At 38.2% G+C, this 22,537-nt stretch overlaps 1 protein-coding gene across 14 annotated transcripts in view; it reads left to right on the forward strand.

Moving 5' to 3' along the window:
* SEMA5A (semaphorin 5A) overlaps positions 1 to 22,537 on the forward strand; it is a 318,019-nt gene that overhangs the window by 76,037 nt on the left and 219,445 nt on the right. For 12 of the 14 annotated variants that reach the window (XM_069004052.1, XM_069004056.1, XM_069004053.1 and 9 more), the window contains one exon: positions 7,620 to 7,711. The gene's annotated coding sequence lies outside the window, so the exon portion shown is untranslated. Of the gene's footprint in view, positions 1 to 6,120; positions 6,162 to 7,619; positions 7,712 to 20,973; positions 20,995 to 22,537 lie in introns of those variants that run through there. The other 2 variants (XM_069004058.1, XM_069004060.1) reach the window with 2 other exon arrangements.

Here is a 22,537-nt window from a genome sequence, read left to right on the forward strand (position 1 = left end):
CAGGGAGCATCTATCAGTTTGGGATTTATGGTACCAGATGGACTGTGCTGTATGTTCTGGCTCCAGTGGTGGATATGTTAAGATTTGTCTTTCTCTCATGCATGCTGAGATGGAAAAAGGGAAAACATCCATCACTGAAGGAGAACAAAGAAAGCCAGAAAAAAAAAAATTACACAGAATATGAAAGCACCATAGACAAAGAAACTGTTGTTACTTCTCTCTCTTACATCATAAGTGATCTCAATACAATTGGGCTGGGAAATCTAAACTGTATAAACCTTGTTGATGTGTTGTACCAACCAATGCATACACACACTCTGCCCCCCTCAACCCCCTCATAATGTTTAAGAGGTGTCCCCCCATTTGGAAAAGCAGATTACAAATCAATTTTTCTTTTCTCGATACCTAACAAATAAAACTAATAGTCTTACCTAGGATTTAATATGATCTTCTGTATTTAAAATGGAATGGATATGATTTCTTTAAATCATTTTGGAACACTTAGACTAACAAAGTGGATAAGCCAGCTTTTGGAATAAACTGACGTGTAAAAACTGGCAGAGTTTTTAAACACTGTACATTTTAATTGCCTTTTGTTGGGGTATTATTACTTCAGCTGCACAATTATGGGAGCCTGCTGCATATTAGCAGACAGTTTTCCAATAACCTCAGGCTATATGCACTGAGTTGGATTTTCCTCTTCAGACTATCATCTTGGATTCTCCCAGACTACATACCACTGCTTTTTTTGTCTTTCTCTATAGCAGTGCATGCTGTAGGCAAGAGTGAGTGTAATACTTTCTGCATTGTTAGGCAGTGAACGTTATCAGCAGCTGCAATATTCAGGATTAGCTTTTTTGTTATTATTTGGCATCTGCAGTACCTACACGAATCTGTTCAGTCCTGTTTCTCCAGAAGGCAGCTGGGCTCTCTGACCGAGAGAACACAACCATAAACATTTCCTGTAATTGTCACTATCCTCAGGAGTTCAGTCTTAATTGGAACTGCAGTTTTTCCAATGCAGTTCACTGAGATATATAAAAACTTGCATTTTATTTAAAAAACATGGGTTATATTAAATGACATCTTCACGCTTTATAATGGTGGAATGGGGTCAGATCAAGTTTCTCAAAGCTACACCACAAATCAATTCCTGAGTGAGACCTATAATCCAGGTCTCATAACCCCAAGCTTCATCCTTGGTCTGCTAGCAAGCAGATGTCTCTGAATTAATTATGCTACAGAAAATGTATCAGCTGGTATTCTGCAGTACAGCAAATGTATTTCAGAATAGTAGATAAAATCTAGGACTTTCCTGGGGCTTGTGGACTTTATTTTTCTCTAGGAGGTGTCTGTCATCTAAACTTCATTTAAATTTTTAAACTGAAATGAAGAGGTTCACTGGCTTTTGCAAAGGGTCAGAGAAAACAATATTTCTATTTATTTTTATGGTTACATGTTTAAAGATGCATTTGCTAAGGACTGAGCTTCCATGATACCCATAATTTTGGTTTTACCTTTCTTACCTTACTTGCCATCTTTGGAAAATAAAGGAGCCATGTACTGGTTAATGAAGGAGAGGAAGGAAACAACTGTTTCATGTAGACTAAATTACAGGGTATTCAGTTTTGCTTGTTTTTCCTAAATTGTCATAGGTATTGAAAAACATGGTGATCAATGAAATTTAAGATTTACATGCTAGCATCAGTTACCAGCATGTCACTTAAATCAGAGAATCAGTTAAGACATACTTGGAAGAATTCCAGAAAAGGAGTAACATTTTATTCCAAGAATAGTTGCACTCCTGTTAGGGTGGGTGGAGTGATGTTGAGACTATTTATGCTACAGGTGAAAATGGTAGAAGAGGTAGAAGCAGTACAGTGTTGCATTTTGGGGAAGAAAGGAGATTTCTCAAGAAGACCATTGCATGGTATCCTTCTGCAAAATTAAAATGCATATGCACACAAACATACACACAAAACCAAAATGAACAAAAAAACCCCAAACCAAGCACAATACATCTATTTAATGTCATCTTAAGGACACCCAAAAATGCTAGAAACATTTTTTTTTTTTAATCTAAGTCTTGTAGAGATACACACAGAAACAAATCTTGTGTACATATACTACAGTGTTCAATAATTCTTTTGTTTGACTTGCATTATGAATTTGATTTCTCTGGTCATGACACTTGTAGCTTTTTGTGTCCTCAGTACTAATGCCATTTGGCTGAAAGGTAATAAAAGGTGTTATTCTTGTCAGTATCCTGGAACTGGAAAAGTCTGCCTGGATCATCAGACCAGTGAAATTCGGGTTCAGAAAACCATGCAAAAGTTTGGAGACATGTAGGCAGCAAATACCAGTGGCAACAGAGGACTTAAAATGTCCTATAGACTTCAGTCAAGACTAGAAAGCACAAGGATACATGGTGTCACACTCAAGAATAAATATTTTCAGAAGTTTTGCTGTCGTGCTCAAGGAGATCAGAGTTGTATCAGAACTGTTTTATTTTAAATAAAATTATTCAGTTGTGTAATTTGTAGAAAGTTGGATAAAGGTCATGTTTTCCCTGCTCTTTGAAGTCTTCATGAAAAACATGACTTCAGTGGGAGCAAGACCACAATAATTTCTTTTTTGTTACTGTTTTTCTCCATTTCTACCATTATAAACAAGGTAATACTATTTGTTCTGTCAGCAGTCTTAATAATGTATTATACTTTAAAAATGATTATTTTGGGATCATGGATTAGGTTTTGGAAGAACTAAATGCTGCTCTTGGACTATAAATCTGTGGTGGTTAGTTAAAAGGCTAAATGAACTTTAACATGTCCTGTCACTTTGACCTCAGTGGAGTTAAAGCAAGTAGCAGGGCAAGTTCAGTGGCTTTAGATGAGTTATTATTAGTCAAATGCTTGCAAAGCCAAGTAAATGTTATGTCATTCTGTTTTGTAATTTTCATCCAGAGAGCTCTGGCTGACTGATGACTGGACCATATTCTGGTCCATGCTTTCCTGCTAGCAATACATTTCCAGTCCTGACATTCCAGTCTCTACATTTCTTATTTTGGCCTAATGGAGTCTGTTCTGATCCTGTTGCATTTACCATGCCTATGGAATCAGCCTGACAAACTGAGGATCAGTCAGATCTGTTCCTTACGTGATTTGCATGCAGCTCTGTGTGTGTGTGTGTGCACATGTCCACAGTTGTTCATGACTGGAGACTGTGCTCAGCAAGGCAAGAACTTAAGAGAGTCCTGGTACTGCTCCTATTTTGATCGGATGTAATTTCTGAGTTGAACCAGAAGACACATGTGTCAAGACCTGGAAGTTTCCCAGCCCTGTACGTGAAGCAGAAGTGCATGTAGCACTCTGCACATTGGGCTTCTGGTCTGCAGTATGTGTCTGCAGGTGCCTGTCTGGGATGTGTTTGTATGGACTGGTTCTGTGGTGTCAAGCAGTGGTGGCTGGGACATGTTCAAGGATGTTATTGAGTTTTCATTTATTCTGCTTTTTCCCCCTAAAAATTCCTACCTGTATTCTATTTTGGTTTTACTCTGCCCAATATTGTGATTTGGAAAGCACATAAACAAAATACAGATTTATAAGAAGGCTATTCCTATTTCTTTCATGTTCCTTATGCCTAAATTCTGCTCAATAATTGCTATCTTTCCATGTGCGTTCTTTAGTCAAGCAAATAAGCTGAATTTAATGAGATCTTTTTCCTTATGCAAGGACCTTTTCAGCATGAAGAGAGAAAGATAAGTAGTAATATTTCCTCGCATATATCATAAGGAGAAATGTTAGTATTTGTAGAAGGAACACAAGGTTGTGGATTGCAGTTGTAACCATTCATCCTTGAATGATTCCTGAAAGTAGGGTATATTTGCATAATGCAGGCGTGTTTTGGAGGAGGGAAAGAGGAAGGAGAATATTTTTGTCTTTTTATTCTTACTCTTGTTTTCCTCTCTCATTCTCAGTTCTGATACACTTTCAGTTTTGACAAGATTTTCTCTCTTGCCAGATATCAACAGAAGCAAAAATGTGTTCAATAGTATTTTAAGCAGTACGTGAAGTTTACTTGCATTTGTTCAGTTCTCCTGTGCATAGATGGTGAGAACACCGAAGTGGGGAAAAACCCCATCCACCTGGTGTTCCTGACACTTCTGCTTTAGCGCCAACATCAGCCAAAGTCACTTGGAGCAGCTTCCTTAACTCAGGTTGTCAACTTTGTGGAGCAAAAGCCGAGGCTGGCTGGTGAAATGATGCGGAGCTGGCATGTTCTTATCCTACTGGTGTCCTTTTTTTGTCTTGCGAGGTGAGCAAGGGTTGACATTAGGTGCTGTGTGAAGATCTTGAGTGCCTGGGCAAGCTCTCAGCTGACTGGGTGAGGTGAGGTTCTGCTGTGGCACACTGCCTGAGCAGTGCCATGCAGCTACAGCAGAAGTGGGAAGCCTCGGCGTACAGAGGCTTCTCTCTGTCATGGTGTCTAGACATGCTGTGATTATTTCTTTGCTCAGTTCAGTGTGTAGCCAAATGTCTTTTCAAGTACAGTAGAGAGGTGTGAGCACAGTGTCTGCGCCCATGTAACAGCAAAGGTGGTAACTGCACGTGTGCTCCGCCAGATTTAATCACGCAGCTGGGTCATACCAGTGACTTTAGTACCATATCCTATCAGCAGCAGGAATCAGCACTGCCATGTGTTTAGCTTTAAATCTTGTGAAGATTTCTTGAAACCTTCCACTAATATACACCTATGTGTATTTTTATCCATTTGCACAAGTCCCACCCTCTGTCCTGCTGTCCCATTCTTTTAAATTTATGGGCTTCTGGAAAATAAAATATATCATGGTTGAATTCCCCTCTTGTGTACCTGTGTTTATCATTGAGAGTAGGGACAAACAGCTGTTTGGAAAGTGAGTTTGTCTGTTGTTTTTCCTGACCATTTTTATGGAAGTTTTTGTGTTAGACTGAAACTGATCATCAGTTCCAGTAGTCATTTTGAAAGGAAAGAGTGGGAGACAGAGGCATGAGGCAAAGCAACACCAGCCTTTTTGCTTTAGCAACTGATGCTAAACCAAAGAAAAGGAAAATAAACCATGGTTGCATACCTCCCAGTAAAATAACTGATGTGGTTTTTTTGCAGTTAGACTTCTAATTTTGGTGACTTTATTTACAGTTTCTGTAAGACAGGTTTGGTGTGGGCTGTGTAGACAGAGAGCCTAATTTTAGCTTAAATTAGTGAATACTCAGGCTAGTTTCTGGTGTTACCGTACCCACAGCATGTACTGTGTTGTGCTTGATGAGAGTGCCACCACAATCATAGGAGCAGCAGGGTTGCCATATGAAGAAGTGTAAGGGAAGGAAGACGTGAATCTGTAGAAATCTAACCTTTATGTATTAGTTTTTATGTGCATGCACGTTTTCTGTATATCAATATGGTGGGTTCATACTCTGCTTTCCAGTTTTGTTTAGGCAATTATTAAGATTAGAATAAAAGTAAACTTGCTAAAGCTTTTATTTTGGTCAAATAAAATCTGGTATATTTATGTAGAAGTAAGAATTGGGAAGTGAATGGTGGAGGGACAATGGGCAGGTTCAAGTGGTTGTAGAAAGCACTAGTACTGTTAGGCTTGTTTAGGAAAATTGAGGTGTATAAAGCCTTCTTTGTAATGTTTCAGAGTCTAATAATTCAGCTGCTCATTCTGGTGTAGTGAGTGCATACATAAATCACTAGCACACTGCATCTTGGAGATGGGTTGCTTGTAGTTGTCTGTAGAACTTACTGCATGGTAACAGTTATAATTAATTACTTGACAGACTGAATGTCTCAGAGTAGTTTGTCATCAACATGCACTGGTGACGGGTAGTTTGAGTGCTGAGGTGTTCGAATATTCTTTGGTACGTAGTAGTATGAAAAGCAGAATTTGGTCCTCTTCCAAGTTTTAAATTTGTCCTTGCCTCTCTGAAAAGTGGGAGGCAAAGAAAAGGTGATGCAAAGTCTTGTTGAAAATATAAGCTTCTCCTACCACCTTGGACTATGAAACTGAAAGTGACTTTTTGTCCTTTAGCTTTGATTGATCCCTATGGCATGGAGAAGACCATCTAAATCTGCTTTTGGTAACTTCTACAGCAGAGTTTGACGTCACTGAATTTCACGGAGGGGTGTGTATATGTGCACATATGATATAAATTCTTAATTTAGGAGAAAACATGTAAATTATAACCTGAAGTACTTGGTGATAGGGAGAATGGGATTCTTGAGAAATTTTGATGTGGTAAACATAAATCTGAATCTTTGTTGTCTAACCTGGAGAATTCTTCTTATTGGTATGATGTTTCCAAGCATTTTAACCTTATGCGTTTGGTAGATTTCCTGAGACTTCCATTGTCGGCAATTGAATGACAGACCCAGACCAGCAGGGAATCTGAATCATTTATTCAAAGGAGTGAGGTGGTTTTATACACTTCTCTAAGGCACAGCATTTCCTTACATGGTGTGACCTATCCTGTGTTGCCACATCAGCGACACACTTCGTAGGGGTCTGATGTGTGACACCTCCTCCCCCAGGGTCCGGTGGAGACAAACCTCTGTGTGCTGCCATGTGCTCCTTTGTGCTGCCATGGGCCTCTGCAGGCAGGTTTTACAGCTCACAACCCAGTTCTCTCTTATAATTCCCCATATTCCATAAGTCAAGAAAGCACTGGAAAAAAATCACAAACACTTCTAGTCATCTAGTACACTCATTTCATATAAGTGAGTAAACAGAGTGGAACAATGACTCCTTTTTTGCCTCGTGTCTCTGTTTAGGTTCAAGGGTGAACTGTTGATTGCTAGTGTATTTTTTCTGTTCCGTAGATGTTCTCAATCTAGGAAATGAATGCTTAAACTGGACAGAGTACTACTGTTCTTTGTTGTGAAGTGCCTTTTTCTTGAGGTGTTGAGAGCCGGAAACTGCTATGTGTTTCCTGTCTTCATGTTTCAAGTAGAGATAGCACTTGATTGATTAGAAACACTTTCTTTGTTTCAATAAATAAAAAAGCAAGATAATTTTTTTAATATTTATATTGTATTTGTCATTCCTATAAGATGGGTTATTGTCTTGAAATGTGCTTAATGATGCATCTCTTTCTTGAAAATGCCCTTTGTATTATTTTGAGATATTAGACAGTAACTGCATTTTTCACTTGAACTTTATCTTTTGTGGGAAGATGGAAGATTACTAAAGTTTTACCCATTTGAATTTTGTCATGGATTTTACTCAGGGACAGATTTAAGTCCATGTATTAGACCTGTTTAATTTTAGTGGTGTTAAGGCACCAAGGCAAAATTTTATAGTAAGGATTTTTCTCAAATTCACATCTCATGGATTTTGGTAATTCTGCAGCAAGTATTCCTCTTCTGATTCTCATCCCAAACTGCCAGGTATTTTAAAGAATGATTTTTTTTTTCCTATCTCTTTCCATTTGGTTCTTGTTCACACTGTATTGTTAAAGTGCCTTACATTTCTAATTTATTGACTTGAAAGACATGTTTTATTTCTGCAATAAATGTCTGAGAATTGCTGATGAGCTGTCTCCTCAATACCTATTATCTCTCTTTTGTGTTTCTTTGACTCCTAGGAGCCTCCAAGGTAGACCCAGGACCCCACTTTGGCTCTGCACAAACACTGAACAGAGGCAGTACTTGATTACAGAGGGATGGTGACTAAAAGGTGGGTAAGAGACTTCATTTTGTTCAGCCAGTAGATGATGATGTCATGGAGAGATTGTAAGATGATGTCTGGAAAAAAGACTTGTGATGTGACTTTGTAGACCATTACAGTTGTTCTGCCTTTCTCTTTTCCCTAAGCTAAGGAAATTCAACAAATGGAAATGGGAGGAATAAAAGAAAAAGAACATGCAATTCTCCTGTCTTCTTACCTCTCTTAAATTATGCTCAACTTCAAAAAGGGAAACTATGTAAAAAGGGGGATGTTTGTTTAAAGTGATACTGAAAGGGTAACTGTAAGAGTAACATGTTTGTAGGTGACTATTTCAGGATACTGTTTTGAAGGCTCCACACAAATGCTTACCATCAGTCTAAAAACGTCTTAGGAAAAGGAAGCCTGTATAGCTAAATGACAAGGTAGACGAGACTATCAAAAGCAAGAGGACATCTTAAAAAAAGCTGTGTCTGTGTTCAGAGAAGGAAATAAGACCAAAACATTCCTCTATCAGGCAAAACAGAAAGTTAATAAATGCTTTTTTCAACCACACCAAGAGCAGGAAGCCAGCGTGAAGAGTCTGTGTGACCTGTGTATGACACTGAAATGAATGATCCGAGATAAAGCAATGGCAGAAAACTGAGTAATTCCTGTGTGCATGTGCTCACCACTGGGTGTGGGGTGGTTCCTGTTTTGGAAACCTTCTTATGGGAGGCTTAGGAGATTGCCTTTCTGGAACAAATTGCATGTTCTCAATTTAGCAGGTCCAGATGTAGTTTACCCAGGTTTTTTATGAATGGTAGAGTGAAATGGACCAGCTACAGACTGCAGTAGGCAGCCCCTTGCTTTTAAGTGTCTCAGCAGTTGAATACTTAGAGATGTCTAATTTGATGCCATATTTCAGAAAGCATTCATGTGGACTCAGGGAATCTAAAAACCAACGGGCCTCTTGTTTAAACTGAGTGGATTAATTAAAAAATTAGATTAGTATCTCTGTTTTAGAAAGGACATTGAGTATTATAGTGGAGATACTGAGAAAGGATTGATTTCTGTGAATAAAAGCCTGATTAAGAGCATGTTTAAGAACTGGTGAACTGGTTAATTTTATCCTTCAACTACTTGAAGGATGCTTACAAAGATGAGCCACTGATACAGCCAATGTTCCTAGTTGTGGCAAACCATGTATCAGGAGGTTAATGTATACAGATTGCAAATTGAAGTATTCTGATTTGGCATTGTAGGAAAAACTTTTTCCATAGGAATGTAGTGCAACACTGAATAAAATTACCTGGGGATGTGGTGGGGACGGCAGCTCTCCCAGGGGTGAAGCTTTCAAGTCTCAGTTGAACAGTGCTGCCGCTGACCTGATCTTCTGTGGCTTTTAGTGGCTAGTGAGACTGGACGGCTGGATGACTCCCAGAGATCTTACCTAGCTGGCATTTTTGTGATTTGAAGTCAAGTCTTCCTAAAATGCTGTGGTCTTTTGAAGGAGACAGCTGGCATGCAGATGAAAGACATCATTGGATGTATTGTTCTACTTAAATTAATAAAAAGTATTTCACATTCAAAGTTCTCTTGTAAGTTTTTTAAAGGAACTAAACAAGCACAAGTTAAGGAGGAGGACTGACAACTGTGTAAATAATTGGTTAAAAGGTAAGGAAAAAAACTTCAGGAGAAAAGTGTGTTGGAAATCACCAGTGGATTTCCATAGCTATCCTTGTGAATGCCCAGGGGTATTTTCATATTCATAAGTGACTTGAGACAAAAGTGTGGTGACAAGGTTTGTTTCTGAAACTAAGTTATTAAGGACAAAAGAAGGTAAAAAAAAAAGGGGGCCGACTGAAATAATGCAAAAGAACAGTATAAAACCAGGTGGCCATTAAAATGATGGAAGAAATTCAGGATCAGTAATGTTAAAATACTTTGAGTTAGCTTGAGGACTTGAGACTATAAGCAGCAATTTATTGAAAAAATCAGCCCTATACTTTAGTAGCAATCAAGAAGTAAATTTATATCAGGAATTGCTCTGAAAAGAGAGAAATCAAAATATTAGAGCATTTTCTAAATCTGTGATGTTTTACATCTTAGATATGGTGTGCTGTCCTGGTCTTGTCATCTCAGAACAAATGGAATAGAGCAGGAAAAGTTTCAGAGAAGGGCAACAAGAATGAAGAAGAGCAGCAGGATGCAGAATTCATACATGGAGCAGCATCCATGCAAGAACAACTAACTAGATGAGAGTTTCCAGACTGGAAGAGATAGTGGCCAGATGCTAATGCTAGGTGTCTATAAAATTATAGGAACTGTGAGGTGTGTGGATGGGAAATGAATACTCAGTGCTGCCTAATTTTGTATTAGAAAAGAGATGAGGTGAAACAGGCAGGGAACAGTTTTAAAGCTAGGAAAAGAAGTGTTTTGGTTTTTTGCATAGTGTGTAAGTCAGTTCTGAAATCCCTTGCCACAGCATGCTGTGTGTGCTGCACGGGTATAATGAGCTTCTAAACAAAGTTGGAAAAGGAGGTGGGAAAAAATAGAAGACAAAAAAAAAAGAGGTGATAAACAAAGGTATTACATCTGGGTAAGGAAGTGACTGAGCTGCAAATTTTGGAAAGTATGAAGGGCTTTGGGAGGAGTTGAAGAGAATTTTTGTATATGACTGCTCTGAGCATCTGCTCTTAGCTGCTCCTGGAGACAGAGTAGGAGGTCAGGCTGGATGTTTTGTCTGAGTTGGTTTTGTCATTTCAGCTGGGCTAAACAGCCAGCCTGACCCACTGTGGTGGTTCTTACATACTATTTTATAAACAGTAAGGTTGCAGGGTACAGTCCCAGAAGAGAACTCTGTTGCTAACACTATTTTTAAAAATGCTAAGCTGTTATGTAATTTGAGCTCTCCCACTGAGCTTGGAGCCTTTTCCCTCATTGTAAGATAAATACTTTTAATCTTATTTTGGCACTTGATAAATTACAATTGAATTTTTTTAATATGTTCAAGCTGTTTCTTTGAGAGTTCAGTTCTTAGTCCAAAAATCTCAGTTTTCTCTTTACTGTGTTCCCTGTACAGTCTGTAGTGCCTGTCAGGAAGCATGGAATTACCAGAACACCTTTTCTCAATCTGTAAGTTTTAGTGATCCCTGTTTTGGTGTAGAGACAGTAGACTTCAAGGGTAGAGATAAGCCAGATGAAATGGCAAAGCCTAAAGGAAGTACAAAGAGAATGAGAAAACACTGATAAATTTGGAGATATTTTTGTGCTTGCAAATTAGCTCAAGAAGCAAAGTGTTGGAGCTATCATGATCAAAGGGGAAAGGTTAAAAGTGACAGTTTCATAATGATAGCAGTTGAAATGGAACAGGTAAGACTACTGGAAAAAAGATCGTCGTGGGAGAAGATTGGAGGAAAATAGGTAGATTGATCTGAAGGAAGAATTGAATGAAAAGATTGAGAAACTACTGAATAAAATTCTGAAGAATTAACAGAATTTTAGGAGCTTAGAGAGGAGCAGATACTGGGAATGAAAGAAATGGTGTGTTTGGTTTTCCATCAGTGGTTTATGGATGTGAGATGGATGGATCCATGAAAGTATTAAAGAGTATTCCAACTTCCTGTACCAGTATCTGTACTTCTGGGAAGTTTTCCAAGAGAACTTGAAATAAAAAAATTATGGAGGAAAAAATTGGTTGGTTTTTTTTTTTTGGTGAGGTCAGAGAGGTTAGGAGCTCTTGGCAAAAATGAAATTTGTTTGCAAAAATGAATCTAAAGAAACTGAAATGGAGACTGAGAATTTCTAAGTAATACGGCCAAGACTTGCAGAGACAAAAATGATATGAAAATTTGAAATAGTGATGTACAGTCCTGAAGAAAGAGTATTTTTCTTGCAGGAAGAGGGGATACAAGGGTGTTGTTTTAGATAAATGGATAGGAATTGCAGAATAAGAGCAGTTAAAAAGGAAAGAAGAAGAGGTATATAACATAAATCATGACCAATTTAAAGTATTGCTTAGGTCAGCCATTTCCCTACCCACCTAATTCTTTGACCTCATCCATTCATGAAGAAAAGTTCTTCTTCCTGGGCTTCTAACTCTTCTGGTGTCTTCCTTGTGGCACTGTGTGTGTAGTGATGGGAGATTTTCCTTTGTGCCGGACCTGTGGAATTTTAACAAATGAAGCACAACAATGAAAAGCTCATTAGCAATAGTTGTTCTTTGTTACAAGGAACCTGCATTGCTTCAAAGCAGCAATAGCAATTTCCAAGTCGAAGGAGCTTCATTCTCTTTCACAAATTTTGTGCCTGGTGTGTAACATAACTGCAGATCACTGAGCTGCAAAGAGCTTTGTACTGAAGTGATGAATTGTGCTGTGCTTGAATCTGCATATGAGGTGAAGAAGGATCAGAGAGGGATGGATGAGGTCATTGTGCCTAATGGAAGAGTCTTTGTGTCTTGCTACAGAGAATGAGACTCTTCCCATTAAAGCCAGTTAAATCTCTGAGATTAATGGCATCTAGAAGCAGGGTTTTAACACCTGGTCTGAAACTAAATGGTCTTTGATTTATAATTTTAATCTCTCTGTTTTTTTTCTTATGCTTAAAATTCTAGCTAGGGGTAAGGTTCAGCTTCCCCCCCACTGGCACAACTGCCCTCCTTCAGGTCACACTCCCTGCAATAGAGATGCTGCCTTTAATTATTCCAGATATCTCTCATTTGTCCAAAGTCTCAGGGGATGCTTTCTCTTGTTGTGATGATTGAAAATGTCAAAAGAATTTGTAGAAAAAGGTACTGCTTTGAGACCTTTTGAGCTGACTCTGTTGATCCAAGTTTGGTGCATTTATATATATATTTTTTTCCCCACGACAGAGATTTTTATACTTGCAGTGTGTGCATTAAAATATGTATAATCTGTTTGCTCTGGAAGCCCTTTTGGCAACACCACTGAAGCAGTTTGAATTATTTTTCACTCGGATTCAGATTGTATCTTTATAAAATGTGGTGAAATCCAGTGCTGGAAAACAAGCAAGATTGACAGCCCTGGAAATTGAAATCCCTGTTAATCCATGTCCTAGCTAGCACAGCCTAGCTGGAGCAGACTCTCTATCTTGGCAGCACGGCTCATGGTTAACCTGATGAGATGACCTCTGCTTCAGTTATTTATTGTTTACAGAGCACTGAAGGTTTGCAAAGATTTTTTCCAGTGAGAACAATATGTTTCAATTTCTGTTTTCAACATCTTTCTACATGATGTGTTCATTATGGTGTAAATACAGGTTTGTGTCTTTTTAAAAAGCAGAGCTCTGAACTCTGCACTGAATTTCTTCTGTAAAAGTTATAGAAATTGGTAGGGCTGTAGTGAAAGAAACAGAATGCATTATGGTGACATGAGCAATTTAGGATTTCTGCTAGGTCACTCTGCAGCTGTCCCATCAGCATCATGGTGAAAGTGGTATGTAACAGAAGAAAGAGTTGGCCACGTATGAAAGGATGGGGGGAATTTGTTCCTATGTCTGAAGTGTGTGCTCCAGAGAGAGTCCCATCCTCTCTCTGGGGTGAAGCCTGCTGAGGTAGAGCATAGCAACCACATCCTTCTAGGAAGTTTGTTATTACTCTTTGGTAAGTTGAGTGTCATTTGCATTTTCAATATCTGTCTTCTCAAGTTACACATTTCCTAACACTGCCATAAATTGCCAGCTTTTTACTTGGCCAGATGCCTACAATATAAGCAAGTTTCCTTGTTTGGTGTGGTTTTGGTGTGGGGTTTTTGTGTGTCCAGTCTCTTTTCTTTTTGCCCCTCTCTATGTCAAATTCCGCATTTTATTATTGCACAAAGTACCCAGTGGAAAGGCATTGCATCCTCAGCATTTTCCTTTTGGGCTCTTTATTTTGAATTCCAACAATAGATTCCACAGGCCCTTCTCATACCTGTGATACTTGCATTTAGTTGCACCACTGTTGTGTAGAGTGACACTTTCCTGCTCTGACTTTTCAACACCACACCCACAGCCAAAGAAAAGGGTTTATTTGTAAAATATTTTATTGTACTTGTGTTTTACCTTGTGCCATTAATAGAGACCATTTCCAAGGGTTCTTTCTTGTTTGTTTGGTTGATTTTTTTATTTAATGGCCATTTTTCCTTGGTATTCCTTCTAGAGATTTGGTCTTGGACTGTTGTACTGGAAGTAGATTTAACAACAAGTCTTTCTGTAGCAATATGCAAATGACATTAAAGCAAAGACTTAGTAAATAAAGGAGAAAGAATATAACTGCAAAAGGATTACAGAAGAGGAGAAGAGATGAAGACTGTGAGATCTTAATATTGTAAGAGCATTTTTAGTACCACTGTCAGGTGAAGAAAAGAAATAAAAGCAAATACAGGAAAGGAAAGGTAGTGTTTTAGCATGTTATTTGTGTTTAAATGAATCCCCTCTTCTGCTGATGACAGAAACTTTTTTTTACCTCAAAAATGAGAGGAACTGAGGTCTACAAGACTGGAAGGCTGGATGGACATAGAGGAGCACAAAAAGGGGTGCAGGCTGTCCTGTATGGTTTTTGGGTGTGCTATATACATAAAACACACCCAAAAATATATACATGTATTTTCCTGGTGGCCTCAGGCAGCACTAGCTAAGGATCTTAGAGACTACACGTTATCCAGCCTTGGTACAAAATGAAGGATGGTCAGGAAGTTTCCCTTTAATCAGCTGTGGGGGTTCTTGAAAATACAAGCTAAGCAACCCAGGAAAGTTGAATCTGTGCCTTTACTGTTAGAAAAATCTGAGCAAAGACGTAATCATCCTATGTGTTTCTATTTATGAGCTCAAGGTGACCTTGACACATTTGGTCTCTGAAGTGTAGATTCCTCAAAAGGAGCAGTCAGAGCTATGTTTCAATGTATGCAATCTGTGCGTACATACTGTATGCTTATAAGATTCCAAAGTGATAAATGAGAAAGGATGGCTACAAGGCTACTGAAGTGATTTTGGATATGATGGAGACATCAGTGACACTTCGTGTAATTTAGTCTTTGACTGATGAAAGCTGTCAGCCACTGAGAAACCATTGGGATAGATGTCACTAAACAAATTGGATTTTCACAACATTGTTAGTTTGTGAAATAACTTTATGAAATAGATTTTTTTCCTGAAAGCTTGTAAATGGAAATCACTAAAAAGAGTGTCATCATTAAGAATTAGATAAAACATGGAAATCTAAGTAATCTAAATAAAATAAGAGGATATTTCAGACTTGCAAAAAATAGAGTATATTTATTTTATTATTTTTGTGACACAAATACACAGAGCAGCACAGTGCTCTGAAGAAAACACACAAGAGGCTTCCCTTTATTGAAACAAATATGTCAAGAGCCATTCATTCCTCATTTAACTTCAGGTTATTTGACATCTCCTTATTTGTTGTTTGACAGCTTCATAGAGAGCATTACACCAGATAGTATATGATTTCTATTGTGTCAAGTCAAGTTTTACTACTTTTAAACAGACTTAAAAATAGAACTGAAATTTTTACCTGTTGTGTTGGAGGAAGAATATAAAATTATGATTTATTCTCCTTAGAAGGATTTTTTCTTTCTCTTTTCTTTCTTTTTTTTTTTCTTTTTTTCCTGTTTTTTTCTTTTTTTTGTGTGTGTGTCATGCTATATTTTAGGATCTAATAAAAAATAATCAAGTTTGTACTGACAAGGTTCAGGCATGTGCATGGATGTTCCTCATATGTGTAACACCTATATATGTGAATACATGGGGTCTTGAGTATAAGCATTGTAGTAATAAAGAATTTGGCCTTTTGTTTTTGCAAAATCTGATGAATTGGATGTTTTAGTTGTAGAATGGTCTTTGAAAATCTTTGTGCCTTGCATTGTTTTTAATTTTACCTGGTTTATTTTAGGAAAGATTTATTAACTTGATATTTCACAGAAATTTTAAAATACCTGTATCTTACTTCAGGATTTAGTGAATAACTAAAACTGTGGATGAACTTTCAGAAAGATCTAACAGAAATAATTTTTTTTCCTTCTGGCTCCTTTCCAGGACTCTGACTTTTCAGGGTTTCCTATGTTTCTGATGAACATCTTCAGAAGACAGAACTGATACTGAGGCGAGTTGTCCAGTTTTTCTGTTGCAGTTCTAGTTGAATCAGAGATCTATATGCAAGATCTGATAGGGAAGAGTGTCATTTGAATTGGTGGAACCCCCTTTGCTTATAGTCATGGGAATTAGAGGAAACATTAAACAGTGCTTTCATTTGTGTGGTAAATCTTTGTAAGTGTGTGGTAAAAATTTTGTTGATGTATAAAATATCTAAATCATCATCTTCACAGTGGTACTGTTAAAGAACAACAAAGTGAAGTAGTAGCCTACTTGCCCCTTATGCAATCTGCTCTAGTGGGAGGTGTCTCTGCCTGTGGGACACCACGACCAGGGCTGGGCCCAGATGATCTTTAAGGTCCCTTTCAACCCAAACCATTCTGTCATTCTCTGATACTCTAGGCATTTTGTATAATCAGTGCAGACTGACCCATTGGATGTTTCAGGCCACCTATCCCATTAGATACACTATTGTTTATCCAAGAACTGGTGAAAGAATCCAGAAGCTTCGTGAAATAAGTAGGTGTTTTGAATACCTACGATAGAAAAGCTACATATAAATGAATAGGTGGGGAACAGAACTGTTCTGTAGCAGTGATGTGGGATGGGAGCCTGAGCTACCTCACCTCTCCCTGTCCCTCATATCAGTCTGCTAAACTTTGCTGTCTCTTAAGCTGTTGCTGTGAAGACAGAATATATTGGTTATTGATGGAAAGAAACAAATCAAAAGCTGGTAATTAGATGGAAGTTGAGAGGAGTTGGGAGTCTGAAATGCATTTGCAAATGGGGCCATGGGGCTGAGTGGATTTTCCATAAAAGGTGTATTCTCCTCCACTGTGTTTTGGTTGTCTTAGCTGTGACCACCATGCATTTGCTGAGAAGTGTTTATTTAATACCCACTGCCCTTTAAAACTGTACCAAAGAACTGCAGCACTGAACCCCCTGCAAGAAGATGAAGTTGCCTTTATTATCCAACTGAAGCAGGATGTCACAATAGTAATTTCATGACACTTTGGAGCTCATCCAGCAGTTCCTTAAAGTAGTAACTACTTTAATATAATCTTTATTTTGGAAGTTTGCCTAGTAATAATGTTCAGAATATCCACTCACAGTGTTGTTTTAGCAGTACAATTTTGTCCTTTAGATTGGTGATTCACATTTGAAATGTATTATATTAAGTTTCTATGAAAGCTAAATACCAGCTACTATCAAATACTTTTATACAGTGATACACAAAATGACAGAGAACTGTTTTAAGTTGAATATATGTTTTTTAAAAAAACCCAGCTATTTGAAATTGCTGTATCACTGTCTTCCTTCTGGTTTCTCTTTATATCCATGTACAAATTTTGGAACGTTTTTCAGTACAGTTTACAAATATAAAAAGGGTGTCCAGATGGCTACAGCAATAATCTGTGGTGTGATGATCTTCTTTTTTAATTATTCAACACATGTGACTCCAATCTCTCTGTTGCCTTTTCCCAATTTATATAGAATGCAACAGCTAAGCTTGCATTACTTTCTTATTGCCTCTTTTTTACCTGCTTCTGTTAACCTTGCCTTTGCTTGAAACTGCTTTTATCCATCTTGAAGATTTGACAAAAATTTTCATCCAACTCTAATCTTAATCTTCTTCATCCTCTGCTCAAGTGATACAACTTCTCTCTTCCAAGCTAATTTTTTCCTATGGTTATCTTGGTGCATTGTCATTTGCTGCTCTGTTTCATGGATGTCCACCCAGTCCTGAACTTGTGCTTTTAGTTCAATCAATCCATGTTTCTAAACCTTTTTTTTGGTGGGTTTTGTTTAGTTTTTTGGACAGCTTTCAAAACACAAGCTTTTTTGTAATTTAAGAGTATTTTTATATATAGTGAAGTTTCAGCACACTGTTAACGCAAATTAAATCACAGCTTTACTTGTAGTTGTGACTCTGGTCTCACACAGATTCCTAATTCTCACTGGTGAAATTTCAAAATTCACTTTTTCTGTGACTGGAAAGCTTGCAGTACAAGACTCAGACCTTAGCAGAAAATGGGAACATGGCTGTGCTTGGTCAGCGGGGCATCCAGCCCAGCATCTGGTCTTTGTCAGGAGCAGACAGCACGTGGCTCAGGGAAGAGGGTAAGACCTCAGCAATCAGCTAGTAGGATTTTTCCAGAACATTGTGGCAGTTTCGGGCTCAGGAATTTCACACTACAAAATGGGAGTTTCTAGGCATTTTATAGCTATCAATGGGTCCTTTTTCTGAAGGTCTTCCTGACCCTGTTTTGAAACTCTTTAATTTTTAAAAATGAACAGGACCCTGTGGTATGGACTCTGTTCTGAACTGTTATTACTCTCAGCACTTGAAACTGTGTTTCTACTACAGAACAGCTTGTGTTCTGTGTTGTTGATGGTGTTGACAGTCTGTTGGGTCCTAAGAAAATGTGTTTGGTTTGTCAGTAGTAGTACCAACTGGAAAAGGAGCAGGCAAGTGTTGCGTAGAGAGAAAAGAGAAGATAAAATGCAGGGGTATGTGTGTCAATCCCTTAATTGCTACAGTTCTTCCTTCTCCATTTCCTTTTCCTGCCCTAGCTGACACATCCGTCCTTTCCTGGATCATTTTCTTTCACTTCATGCCTTTCCTTTGTCTGTTAAACCTCCTCTGTTTTTTCTTCCACTTTTCAAACCTTTATTTGCAAACAATCATTACCATTTTATTTTTCCATTAAAGGTATTTTGTAAAAGAAAAACTTTGCTGGCTTTGTAGTTTGTCTGAGGTGGAGAATCCTTCCTTTTATCACCTCATTTCTGATGGCCAGTCTAAGGATCACAGTTCAGTGGATGTCCCAAGCAGTGCATGGGGAAAGGCACTCTCAATGACTGGAACAAGAGACTAGGTATGAGTGGAAGGAAACTTTAAGTAGGAGTCCATGCCTTGGGAGGATATCAAAAACGCTGAGGAGCTAATGGATAGCTAAGAAAAAAAAAGGATTTGAAAAAAGTGCTGAGATTTTGCTGGAACTTGGACCTAGTCTGTGCTGATTTGACTTTACTCCTACCCTTAAGTTGCCTGTGGTTCTCTTCTGTGTGGGCCTGCTGGGCTGGCCTGTGTTTGCTCAGGAAGCTGTGGTCCACTGGCTCTACACTCTCTCTGAGGAAGAGAAGCCCACAATGTGATAATTGAGTTCCGAGGTGTTATTACAAATGCCTGGCTTCACTCAGGTCACTGTTCTTGAAGCAGTGCTTCCTTTGCACAAATCACAAGTATCAGCTCTTTGAGAAGTGCCAGAGAACTAGATTTGATGACAGATTCTTCTTTTATTAGTTGTCACCCTCAGCTACAGATATTAGCAGTCTTTTGGCAGGATGTCACTATGAATTCAAGGATTGATTTTTGACTGCGTTAGTCAATGACAGCTGATGGCTGTCTGCCTCTTGCAGAACTTAAAATACATGCCACTGCAGAAATGAATGACAGTATTAAAAGTTGAAGCAACTCAGTAATCAGTTTTTTAATTGAAGCTGACTCTCACTTTATGCAAATACAAATTAGAATATGCTACTCTGCTGCATAGTAAACAGTCTGCATTGCTGGGTCCAGTGATGAGACGTGATAGTGTACAACTAGATTATTTCACTGAAGAAGATCTATAGCCTCCAGTCTCATCTTGATGTTGAGTGAGGTGATCTTTGAGCTGTTGCTCTAATCTAATCGTGTATCTGACTGATAGGCAAATTGTTTTTCTGAAGCTATACTGAGTAAGGAATCTATTTCGAAGTAATTATACTCTAAAGAGGTATAGGTTTGGGGGTTTTTGTGCATTTGACAGGAAACAAGATTTGCTACAGTAAAAGAGATTGCTTGGGTGGTTTGTTTTGGTTGGTTTTTTTGGGGGGGGGGGTGTTTGTTTTTTGTGTGTTTTTTTGTGGGTTTTTGTTTGTTTTTTTTTCTTGGAAGAGCCCTCTTGATGCCTGCTTCTGTCCCCCAACCTTTTTTCCTTCTGGGCTCCAGGGCTTGTCACTACTGGTGAATTGAGAGCATACACATTGCCTTAGAATTTAGCTATATTTTTTGGTAGGTGTGATGACAGAGTCTTTTTAATATATTCCTTTCTCCAGAAATCTTCCTCTCAAATGTTTTGTATGAGTTTGAGGAGTTTGGTTTTAACAAGTCAAGAAGAATTACAGAAAGAGGCACTGGGGTACATCATAGAGGTATTAATGTACTCCAGTTTTATGAGCATGTGAGTGCTGGTACCCTCTTTCCTGATTTGTCTATGTGCTTACTATATACCCAGCAGTGTGGCCTTCTTTTGGTGAAGAGGAAACAACAGTTCTCCCTGTTTCCTTGTCGCTTGCTGCAGCAAGCAAATGTTCTCTTCTTTTAATAAATTGTAACAAAGGTACCACTAGCAATACAGTAGACAAAGTAGGTATTTTTCATAAAATTTTCATGACCAAAGATGAAATAATTATTACTATTTTAAAGTGTATGCAGTAGCAATATGAGACAGTATCTTTCTTTGTATTCATAATTCTGTTCTAATGTTCTAATGAACCCATGTAATGTATAGTGTGTTTCATTAGTTCAGTACTTGTGCTAATGCAAAAAGGTTATCTGGAGTTGTTACTTCACATGAGCAATTTTTTTTTTTTCAAATCTTTACTATTTTGGAAACTAAGATGTGGAGCAAAGTGTCCAGGGAAAGTGGAATGAATCTCCTGCAACAAATTATATGAGCAGCATCTGCAAGAGTAAACACTGGTGTGCATGTAAAGAAACCCCAGACCTGCTTGTGAATGCCTGTACTCAGAACCAGTCCTGAAATTGGCATCTTTTAAACATGCCAGACTGCTGCTAGTATACTTATATTGACATAAGCTGACTTCGTCTTTCACTGAAAGTGTAGTTTTAAACTGACACTTACAGAATCAGTACAGATAATTATTTGAAAGCATCTTTTCTTTGGAACAGCTGCAGCTAGTGTGGCAGCTTTCTTTTGCTTAGCTGTGCACACTTTTTCTGTTTAGCAATAGGTGTCTTTTTTTGGCTTGGCTAAAACAGAAGTCTTGAATTGCTGTTTTTTTCTTCGTCAAATACTGTTGTTGGAGAAACCAAATGCTACATTTGTAAGATATAACCTTTGCCTGATGGGCCTCATTCGTCTTTATTTTTTTTTTAGGCAAGCTGGATCAAAACAAAGGGAATGAGGGATAGAGTAAGTGCACAAGACCGTTTACATACAGAAATAAAATAATATATTGAAATAAATTGCATATTATAGCGCTGCTTATTCTGCTTTATTTTCATTTTGCATCCTGAGGTGGTTTTACAAACTTGTAGAATGCAATTTGTTGAAGTCTGAATAAAGGTTTCTGCTGGAAAAGTTATGCAAATAACAGGTCAATATACAGTCTCCCCAAATATTTAGCAATAGTTATAAAGCTCATCAGTGTCCCTATTTGGATATGTTTTGAAGAGTTTTGGCCTGACCATTATTGTCATTGGTGAGAGAGATTTGCATATGATAATTATACAGAAATCAGGGAAACCAGCCTAATCTTTTCGTGTTTAGGATTCTCTTGGCTTTGTCTTGTCTTGTCTTATTGCTTCAGGCTAGCTATCACTTCTTGGCACAAAAGCTGCACTTTCAGTAAGGAGACGGGGTGATTTCAGGAAAGATTGTTTTGTCTGCTTCAAGCCTTCTGACTTGTTGCAGTATTTCAGGTGTGTGTAGCGTGCTTCCACAGGCTCACTCTTACAGCTGTTGTCTTGGGCAGCGATGGAACTTGTGCAGCGGTCCTTACTCAAGGATGTACAGAAGGGAGCAATCTCGCCCTTACAAGTTCTGTGGAAAAAGATTCAGTTTTGAAGTCTTTTCTAAGGTGTCTGTTCATTGCTTCGTGCTGTGGGTATATGCTGAAGGTGTGTGTTTCTTTGGAGGGGCTTTAATTGTAATTTTTGTGGGGGTTGGGGATGTGTGGGTCTTTTGGTTCTTGGGGGAGGAGTTTTATTTGGTTCGTTTTGCTTGTTTAGTTTGGGGATCTTTAAAAAAACCATTTTTTATTTTTTTTACTCTAGCAGTGTATTAGGTGTAGTCTCCAGACTCCTTTCTCCTTCCATGCATGCAGTTGTGTAATGAAGTGGACAGTGACTTAAAGAACTTTTGATGAGGTTTCTATCTAGTGCCTTGATTTACTGTTCTCTTGCCAGTTAGGGCCTCTGACGGCTCTCCTTTCAGTTGTTGCAAGTAAGCGTCTCCTCACAGTTCCCTACAATAATATTTTTAAATTAATACATCTAAAACCAATAATAGACTTAAATTAATAAAATAGTGCAGTGCATTTAAACAGCTAGAGGTTGAGGTAGAGAGAAATTTAGACTGTTATTATTTTTCTCTGAGATATATTGTCAAGTGCATTCACACACTTCTTTGTTTCTCCTTTCTCCTTGTCTTTGGATATTGTGATTGAGAGAAAGGAGGTCTTCCTGCCTCAGTTTTTGCCATGTGAGATGCATGCAGTGAGAGGAAGAGTTCAGCTAGTACGGAAGAAAGTCCTTGGCCCCAAAATTCTTCCACAGCATGACTATGACATGTAAACAACTCTGTCAGAGACCACCTATGGCATGTCAGTAGTCTGATAGGAAAGAGGATGCTGTATGGATTTAGAGACCAAGGAAAGGTGATGGTGTGAAGGAATCTTTGTTTCTGTTACTGAGTTCTGTTTGGGGGGACAGTTCAATTCAGGGAGGAGTCCTCT

This window comes from Aphelocoma coerulescens, chromosome 2, assembly GCF_041296385.1.
Source record: "Aphelocoma coerulescens isolate FSJ_1873_10779 chromosome 2, UR_Acoe_1.0, whole genome shotgun sequence".
NCBI lineage: Eukaryota > Metazoa > Chordata > Aves > Passeriformes > Corvidae > Aphelocoma > Aphelocoma coerulescens.